An 8775-nucleotide genomic window follows, 5' to 3' on the forward strand; every position below is an offset into this window, starting at 1 on the left:
TGATGCTCTAAATTAGATGACAATTCTAACATTTGAGTGGGTAAAGATTTGTTCTAACATTGAGTATTTAAAGACACAGTGTGCCATGTTAACTGACTATATTCCAATACAAAATTTTAAAAATTTAATAGAAAAAAAAAAGATATACAGTGTGGACCCTGCCTGCTAGTAGAGTACATTCTAAATCTTAAGAGTAAAGACATATATAAGTATATATATCTTATATAATACATATTTTGTTGTTCAGTCACTCAGTCGTATCTGACCCTTTGTGACCACACAGATGGCAGCACACCAGTCTTCTCTGTCCTTCACAATCTCCCGGAGTTTGCTCAAACTCATGTCCATTGAGTCGATGATGCCATCCAGCTATCTCACCCTCTATCGTCCCCTTCTCCTCCTGCCTTCAATCTTTCCCAGCATCAGGGTCTTTTCCAATGAGTCAGCTCTTTGCATCAGGTGGCTGAAGTATTGGAGCTTCAGCTTTAGCATCAGTCCATCCAATGAATATTCAGGGTTGATTTCCTTTAGGATTGATACATAACATATATATCACATATAATATAAATCATATGTATAACAAATATATCATATATAACAATATATATAGAGAGAGAATTCTTGAGCACTGTCATTCTATCTCAAGATAAGCAAAAGTCTACCTTTCCCATACCTATTAACACTTCTGAATAAGTGGTACAGGGCTACTTCCATTCAGGTTTCAAGTAGATTCTTTCCATTCCTTTGCTCGTTTATTTGAAGAAACTCCCATCTGAACAAGATTACCCACTCTTTCCATTGTGCAGTTATATTACTTAAGGCAGTACTAATTACAGGTTAATGTAAGCAGTTTTTACAATTAGTCTCATGTCTGAAAAGGCAAATCTTGGAGTCTGAGCAATTTGTTGCAGATTCCCAGACGATTATTATCTCCAGACAACCTCACTACTTGTGGTTAATGAGTCTGTTTTATTCACTTCAAAATAAATGTGGATCACAATTGCCATTTTAATAGCTCTACAGAAGCTAAGAGTTCAGTCTCTGAGGCAGTAGCCCCATTCCAGGCCCAGTTCTGACTCCTCTGAGCTGGGAGACATTTGACAAAGTTACTTAACATCTCCGTGTTTCAAGTTTTATTGTGTGTAAACTGAGGTCAGCAATAGGACCTATCAATTGGCTAGTATGTGGATCATATGATAAATGACACTTGGCACTGTGACAGGCAAATAATAAATGCTTGGTAAAAAGCCCACCCCTAATTTCTGTGGATGTGAGAGTTAGACCATAAAGAAGGCTGAGTGCTGAAGAACTGATGCTTTCAAATTGTAGTGCTGGAGAACATTCTTGAGAATCCCTTGGATTACAAGAAGATCAAACCAGTCAATCCTAAAGGAAATCAACTCTGAATATTCATTGGAAAGACTGATGCTAAAGCTGAAGCTACAACACTTTGGCCACCTGATGTGAAGAGCCGACTTACTGATGCTGGGAAAGACCGAAGGCAAAAGGAGAATAGGGCGACAGATGATGAGATGGTTGGATGGCATCAACCGACTTCAATGGACATGAACTTGAGCAAACTCTGGGACATAGTGAAGGACAGGGAAACCTGGTGTGCTGCAGCCCATGGGGTCACAAACAGTTGGATATGACTTAGTGACTGAGCAACAACAAGAAGATCTGTGGAGTCTGGAGAGGACTATAAATGAAGATTCTTAAAACCGTCAAAGAGACCTGAAGCCAAATACTGATCAAGTTGGTAAAGTAGGATTTTATTCAGAAACTATTATAATCGAGGAAAAGGAGACTTCAGTATAGTATAAGAAGGATATGCAGTAATTTATAGCCAAAGAACAAGATGAGGAGGTCAGTCGATGAAAGTTAACTATGAGGAATCAGACATCAAGAGTAGGGGGATTCTTGTTTAATCAATATAACAGGATTCTTGCTGAAGGCAAGCCAGGGAGATCATATATCAAAGGTAGGGAAATTATAAACTGACTTAGAAAGATTCTTCTTGTCTTTGTGTGCTTAGCTTAGTTTACTTAACATAATGCCTTCTAGATTCAACCGTGTTGTCCCAAATGGCAGGATTTCCTTCTTTTTTAAGGTCAGATGTATACCACATTGGAATATATTTCCATTGTGTTTACATATACCACATTTTCTTATTCATTCATTCATCAGTGGACACTCAGTCTGTTTACATGCCTTTGCTATTGTGAATAAGGCTGCAATGCACATGGGAATGCAGAAGAACGAAAATTCAGAATCCTCCTATATTGCCATCCTGGTGATGTCTTTTCTAAAAGGTTGGTAGTTGCCCAAGTTAGAATTAAGTAGGGTTATTCATTCCCGCCTCCTCAATCTTACTACCAGGTAGCATGTTACAATGAAAACAAGTCCCCAGGTGAATTAAACCATCCTCTCCAGATTCAAAATTGATCAAGAAATATAGAAAAAATATAGAAATCAAAATATAGTCTTTATTATTATTGGAAAAACAACATTGGGACCTCAAGCAGTACTGTGTAAGAATGAGGTTGGACATTTTATTTTAACTCGACAACCAGCAGGAAGAAATATCTAGGCAAAGAGTTTCAAATATATTCCTATCCAAAGAGAATTTACAAAGTTTAAATACAGAGAGGGTCAATTTTATTAAGATCAATGAGGTCACAGTCAGTGGGTTAATTATCACAAAGCTGGTGAGCAAATTCAATTTCCTAGGACAAACATAGCTTACAACTTTAGTGAGCGAACACAATTTCCTATAGCAAACATTTGAATAAGCTTTGAGATTAACATGGTCATAACATTATAGGTTCAACATGAAATCAACAATAAAATTCTGTCCTTCCTTAATCATTCTTATCTGAAGTGAAACAGTAAACATCATAAACTTACACTTTGAATTCTTAAAGCACTTATGTCAACAATGTTTATTCTGATGCTGTTTCGTCCATATTAAACAAAGCTGAATTTCCCTGCTCAATTTGGACCATCCCAGGCTTGTCTAATATGCTTCCTTTCAAGGAAAAGAATATCACAGAAGACTTGGAAACAGAAGGTGAAAAGAAGAGGAATGGGTAAGAAGGAAAGAGACAGAGGAACAGAGAGAGGGAGAACTCTAGCAATCCAAAAGCTACGTTTACACACAGAGTCCCCTTTTCCCAATGTCATCAAAAAGTAAAGTCATTTCCACTTCTAGGCATAAAAGCAGTTTGGAGGAATGGAGAAGATGGAAGCTTGCTTCCAAATGAGTGCTTCTGTGTGTGTGAAAGTGTGGGTGGAAGTTCCTGTTTATGACCCAAAGGAACTTCTGGAAAGGAAAGAATAGCTTCCCTGGTGATAATATTTCTCAGGCAGAGTATGGCAAATGGGAAGAGGAAACCCATGATGGAATCTCAGGGAAAATAAAGAATAGAGAAGCAGCAAAGGTAAGGGGCAGCCAGAAAGATAAATCGAGAAATGAAGGTGGTGTCTCAGAAATGTAAATCAGACAAATATGGACTAGAGAAAGTTTGGACAAGGAGAAAAAATGTTCAAGCTACCAATAAAGACCATGTGTTGTGAGTCCCTATGTATCAGGCACAGTGGGACACGTGCACCTCAGCCAATCCTCCAAATAAGAGGTCGTCCTACTTCACAAAGAAGAAAAGTAAGGTTAAGACAACTTCAGTAACTCTTAACAAAGTTGGGCTTTGAACTTCTTTCTGACCATGGGGTCTATTGGGTCTTCACCATGTTGTAAAGCCTCTAAGAATGGGGAATTTGGCAAATTCATCATCTTCATCTTATGCATCTCCTTGGGGGTCTACTGAGGCCATTACTAGACTCTCTAGCGCTTGCTCCTTTCCAGTTATCCTACAGCTGCTCCTGTCATGACCTGGCCTATCAACTCCACTGGGCTTCCCATGAGTCCCACTGCCTGGAGTTGATGTGTTGCTTGCCCAGTGTACCGGCTATTTATTGCCACATAGAGAATAGCTTTTAATTTTATAGTTTCTGTGGGTCAGGAGTCTGGGCTTTCTCTGGCTTCAGAACTCTCCAAGCGCTGAAATTAAGGTGTTGCGTTTTTCTTAAATTCCTCTGTAATTGATGAGCATTTATTGGATGTCTCTCCTCCCCATCTCCCAAACACCTTTTTTTTTTTTGCTTTAATGTTTCTATCCTACCAATAACTTTAAGCCCACCTGAGGTTGCTTTCAGCCTCTCATCATTTCCTCTCAGGAGCCCCACTTCCTCCATTCCATGGAATGCCATGGGGGCTGCTAATCATCAGATATCACCTCTCTCGTCCCGGCAATATGGACAAGATCAGACTTGTCGATCAGAGACACTTCTGCTCCCTAAGACTCAATGACTGGTGTACTTAACTTCAGGGAAGATCACTTGGAGCCTTCTTTGTCTTTAAGGGACTGATTTGTTGTTGTTCACTCAGTTGTGTCCAACTCTGTGACCCCATGGACTGTAGCACACCAGGCTTCCCTGTCCTCACTATCTCCCAGAGTTTGCTCATGTCCACTGAGTTGGTGATGCTATCTAACCATCTCATCCTCTGCCACTCTCTTCTCCTTTGGGCTTCAATCTTTCCCAGCATGAGAGAATGAGTCGGTTCTTCCATCAGGTGGCCAAATGGATTCATAAAAAGTAGAATACTCCAGGGTAGAGTTATAAGAGCTATTTTGATCCAAATATATGTGAAACCATCTTTCCTATCATTTGAAAAAGAACCTGACACAGAAATACAGCCAACAGAAAGAAAAATAGAGCCAAGAGATGTAAAAAATAAACAGACGCCTGACAACATTATTTAAGTAACTGGGGACTGTCATGTCTGAAGAAGTGAATCCCTGAACTTTTCAAGTTATATGAACCAATAAATTATCTTCTTTTCCCTAAGATGGTTCAAGTTAGATTTCTGTCACTTGTAAGAAAAACAACTGAACCAATTTATCTCCATTTCCACAGAGCAACTCCACAGTCACTTTTAGGGAAGGGAAAATATTTTACTGCCATTATGTGGCTCAGTGGTAAAAGAATCTGCCTGCTAATGTAGGAAACGTGGGACATATGGGTTTGATCTCTAGGTTGGGAAGATCTCCTGGAGTAGGAAATGGCAACCCACTCCAGTCTTCTTGCCTGGAAAATCCCCTAGACAGAGGAGCCTGGTGGGCTGCAGTCCACTGGGTCACAAAGAGTCAGACACGACTGAGCACACACACCACCATATATTTTACAGTATCACAGAAACTATGTTCTTCCTTTTTGAACCTCAACCTGCTAAATAACTGTGACGAGCTTCTCACTGGTGGCTCAGAGGTTAAAGCGTCTGCCTGGAATGCGGGAGACCCAGGTTCAATCCCTGGTCGGGAAGATCCCCTGGAGAAGGAAATGGCAACCCACTCCAGTACTCTTGCCTGGAGAATCCCATGGAGGGAGGAGCCTGGTAGGCTACAGTCCATGAGGTCACAAAGAGTCAGACATGACTGAGCAACTTCACTTTCACTTTCACTTTTTCACTTTATTTTATTTTTAAACCTACACTGCCTTCAGGTATCTGTGGAGAGGTGTGGTCACAGGTGCAGAGTGACTGGCTTGTTCCCAGCACAGAGGTAAGCCCACCTTCTATCTGTCAGCACGGCTATTCTCACTGTTTCATGGTTAGGCCGTGACACACACACAAAACCTGTATATTAGTGGCCTGAAACTTAGAGGAAAACCACACACCACCAATCTCAACTAATAATCATCCCTTCCCAATTTCCTCATTCCTATCAAAGTTACCCTTTCTCCTTTGCCAGCTACCTTTGATCTATTATTATGGTCTGTTGCTTCTTTTTTCATGAGGCCTCTCAGGTGTGATGCTGTCTTTTTATATTCACAGTCACATCCTTTTAGGGTCTGGTTATAAGCACCCTCAGTCACCCTTCATCGCATGGGTCCTGGGAATGTGCTAAAATGTGTTCCCAAATCCACTGCTGCTGTATTCCATCCAGGTTCCTCACCACTTAGCACTTCCTCCTTCTCCTCTCACCTACTTCCAATCTCTCACCTCCATTCTCTTTTTTGATCCTCTTCTATTTTTTAAATATCCATTTATGACACTATCCTATGTGGGGTCTTCCCTGTCAAAATCTGTTTTTTTAATTTTTCAAAGAGAAAATCATGTTTAGAAAATGCAGATGTTATATTAATTACACAATTCCTAGGAGCAATTTTATGCTGAGTGAAAAGGAAAAAAACTGTGTGGTTTGATATTTTAACTTGATAAAAAAAAAAGCGCTTTCTAGGTTTCACTGTTCTAATGTATTAGTTAAATAATACACTAAGTGCTTCCATATGACAATGACCTCATTTCTGTGAACAAATAAACTGACCTAAATACATGCCAAGAGAGCTTGCTCAACTAATCCATGAATGTTGGATCACAAAATATAATGAAACTCTAGCCAAGAAGAGTAGATGCTGAGAATATAAAATACTGTATATAGTCCAGGTCATATATAAATGTGGTTTATTATTTCTAAATCCTCTTTAAACAATTAAAAAAAAAAACAAAACAGGAGTGTGCTCCTGCGAGAGTCAATCAACTGAAAGGTGTTTTTACCACATTTTAAAGTTCATTGTCCTTCAAGTTCATTCTACCTGAAGAAGTAGGTGTTTTGAACAGATACCCTTAAAAACTCTTGCCAGAAGTCTCACCAAAAAATAGTTAAGATACATAAATTACCCTACATGTATGAGCCACCAAACTCTAAGAATAGTTATTTGCTGAATCCTGAGATTCTGATTTTACAGTCTTCTTGCGAACTTATTTTAAATGGTATCTCCCCATTGAAACAAAAAAAAAAGAATACTGAATTAACTGCAAAGGCTAAATTTCAGACTATGAACAATTTACAAGGTCAACAATATGACTTGCAAGGTAATCACCAAGCAAATAATTTGACTTCACAGTCTACACAGTTAAGATTATTGAGGTTCATCTTATTAACTCAAACCAGATCTGAACATGAGGATATTTACAGTCTTTGTTGTTTTTATTTACCCACTTATTGTGAAATATTAATGGGGAGTACTACCTCAATGAAGAGGAAAGATTCTAAGTTCTAAAACAATCTGGCTCCAAGGGTTCTGGAAGAGGAACGGGGACCTATCCCTTTATTTTGAAATACTGGAAAAGTTGATCCTGTTTCTCCGTTGTGTGTAGACTTTAGAAACTAGATTTAACATCAGTATCTTCAATAGAAAATTCCATAAGTGATGAGATAATAGCCATTTTCTCACCTCCCTCATTACCAAATATTATTTATTACTGACCAGCTTCTCTAAAAAGAGCACTGTTCCAGGCATTGAGGTGACAAAGAGGGAAAAGGCATGATCCCAGATGCTCACAAAGTAGTTGAGGGGTTGTGGGACATGCACTTTTTTTTTAAATCCATCAAATCTGTAAGTAAATTCTTTAGGATTTCCAAGGAAAAAATGGTCACTCAAGCCTTTAATCTCCTGGGGACTCTATGAAAGAAGTGAGATTCATGCTGGAGCTGGAAGGATACATAAGAATTACTCAAATGGAAAAGAGAAAGTGCATTCCAAAATAAGAGAAATGGTATAAACACAAGAAATTGGAATGTGTGGGGCCAGTTCCGAGAACAATGAGATGACCAATTTAGGTAGAATGGAAGAGAGAGGGGATTTATTTAATACTTCTCTTTTTTTTTTTTTTTGCCAGCACTCAACTAGAAACTTGAAATACAACTGATAAATAAGAGAGTGTCTATGCTCTAGAAGAGCTATAATATAGAAAAATCTATATAAAAAATTTGTCCTAAAATTTTATACATTTGTGGTGATAGTGTGACATGACCATACACAGAAAGAAATAATCAAATCTTTGTAGATGGCTAAGGAAAGGCTTCTTAGTGATGGTACTGATAGAACTGGGTCATAGGAAATATACTAGGATAACCACATGTGCAAAGTCAGAGGCTGTTCTAAAACTTTCTTAACTTAAATGGATCTATGTCATACGTTTAAAGCTCTCAAAACATAAAAATTCTGCAACTTCTTTTGATAGTCCATTCTAGCATTCAATAGCCTTACAATATTCTTGCTTACAAAATTCTTTTTGCTCACCGTGTTGATGCCTCTCCTCTGATACAGCTCACCCTGGAGTATTTTATAACTTCTGGTTTATGTGTCTCCCATTCATAGTAACCTTTTCTGTATGGGACAGTTAAGCGGAAAGATAAATTGCTTAAAGCCCAAGACAGACAATATTAAGTCTGTGACTTTGATACAGAAAAATACCTGATTTAGCACCAAAATACTGGAAATTTACCTTTGTTTGGCTTCCATGGGCTGCTATACAAATATGGAGAACATTACTGCTTTGGGAAATAGGATTAACTACAATTCAGGTGCTTACATACTCCCCAGTGCAAATATAAACAGCCAGAGGAGTTTCCAAGCACTCTTTACAGGCTATTTTATGTCCCACTTTAGTTTACTCTTTGTAATCCCTTCTGAACGTACTCAGACACCCCATTAAACAATAACAAAGATTTTTCTCTTTCTGGTAGATGGAATCTCTCTCTTGCCATTGATAGACTACAAACATACACAAATCCCTTTAAATTTTAAGATAATCTTACTGCTTAAGAGTCAACCTCCCCCAACTATCTTCTTAATAGACTTGGTGTATTTTTTTTAATACTTGGTCCATGAGCCCCCAATTTTCTTACAGTAATCACACTCCTGGTTTTCATG

This window comes from Bos mutus, chromosome 12 (genome assembly GCF_027580195.1).
Source record: "Bos mutus isolate GX-2022 chromosome 12, NWIPB_WYAK_1.1, whole genome shotgun sequence".
NCBI classification, from domain to species: domain Eukaryota; kingdom Metazoa; phylum Chordata; class Mammalia; order Artiodactyla; family Bovidae; genus Bos; species Bos mutus.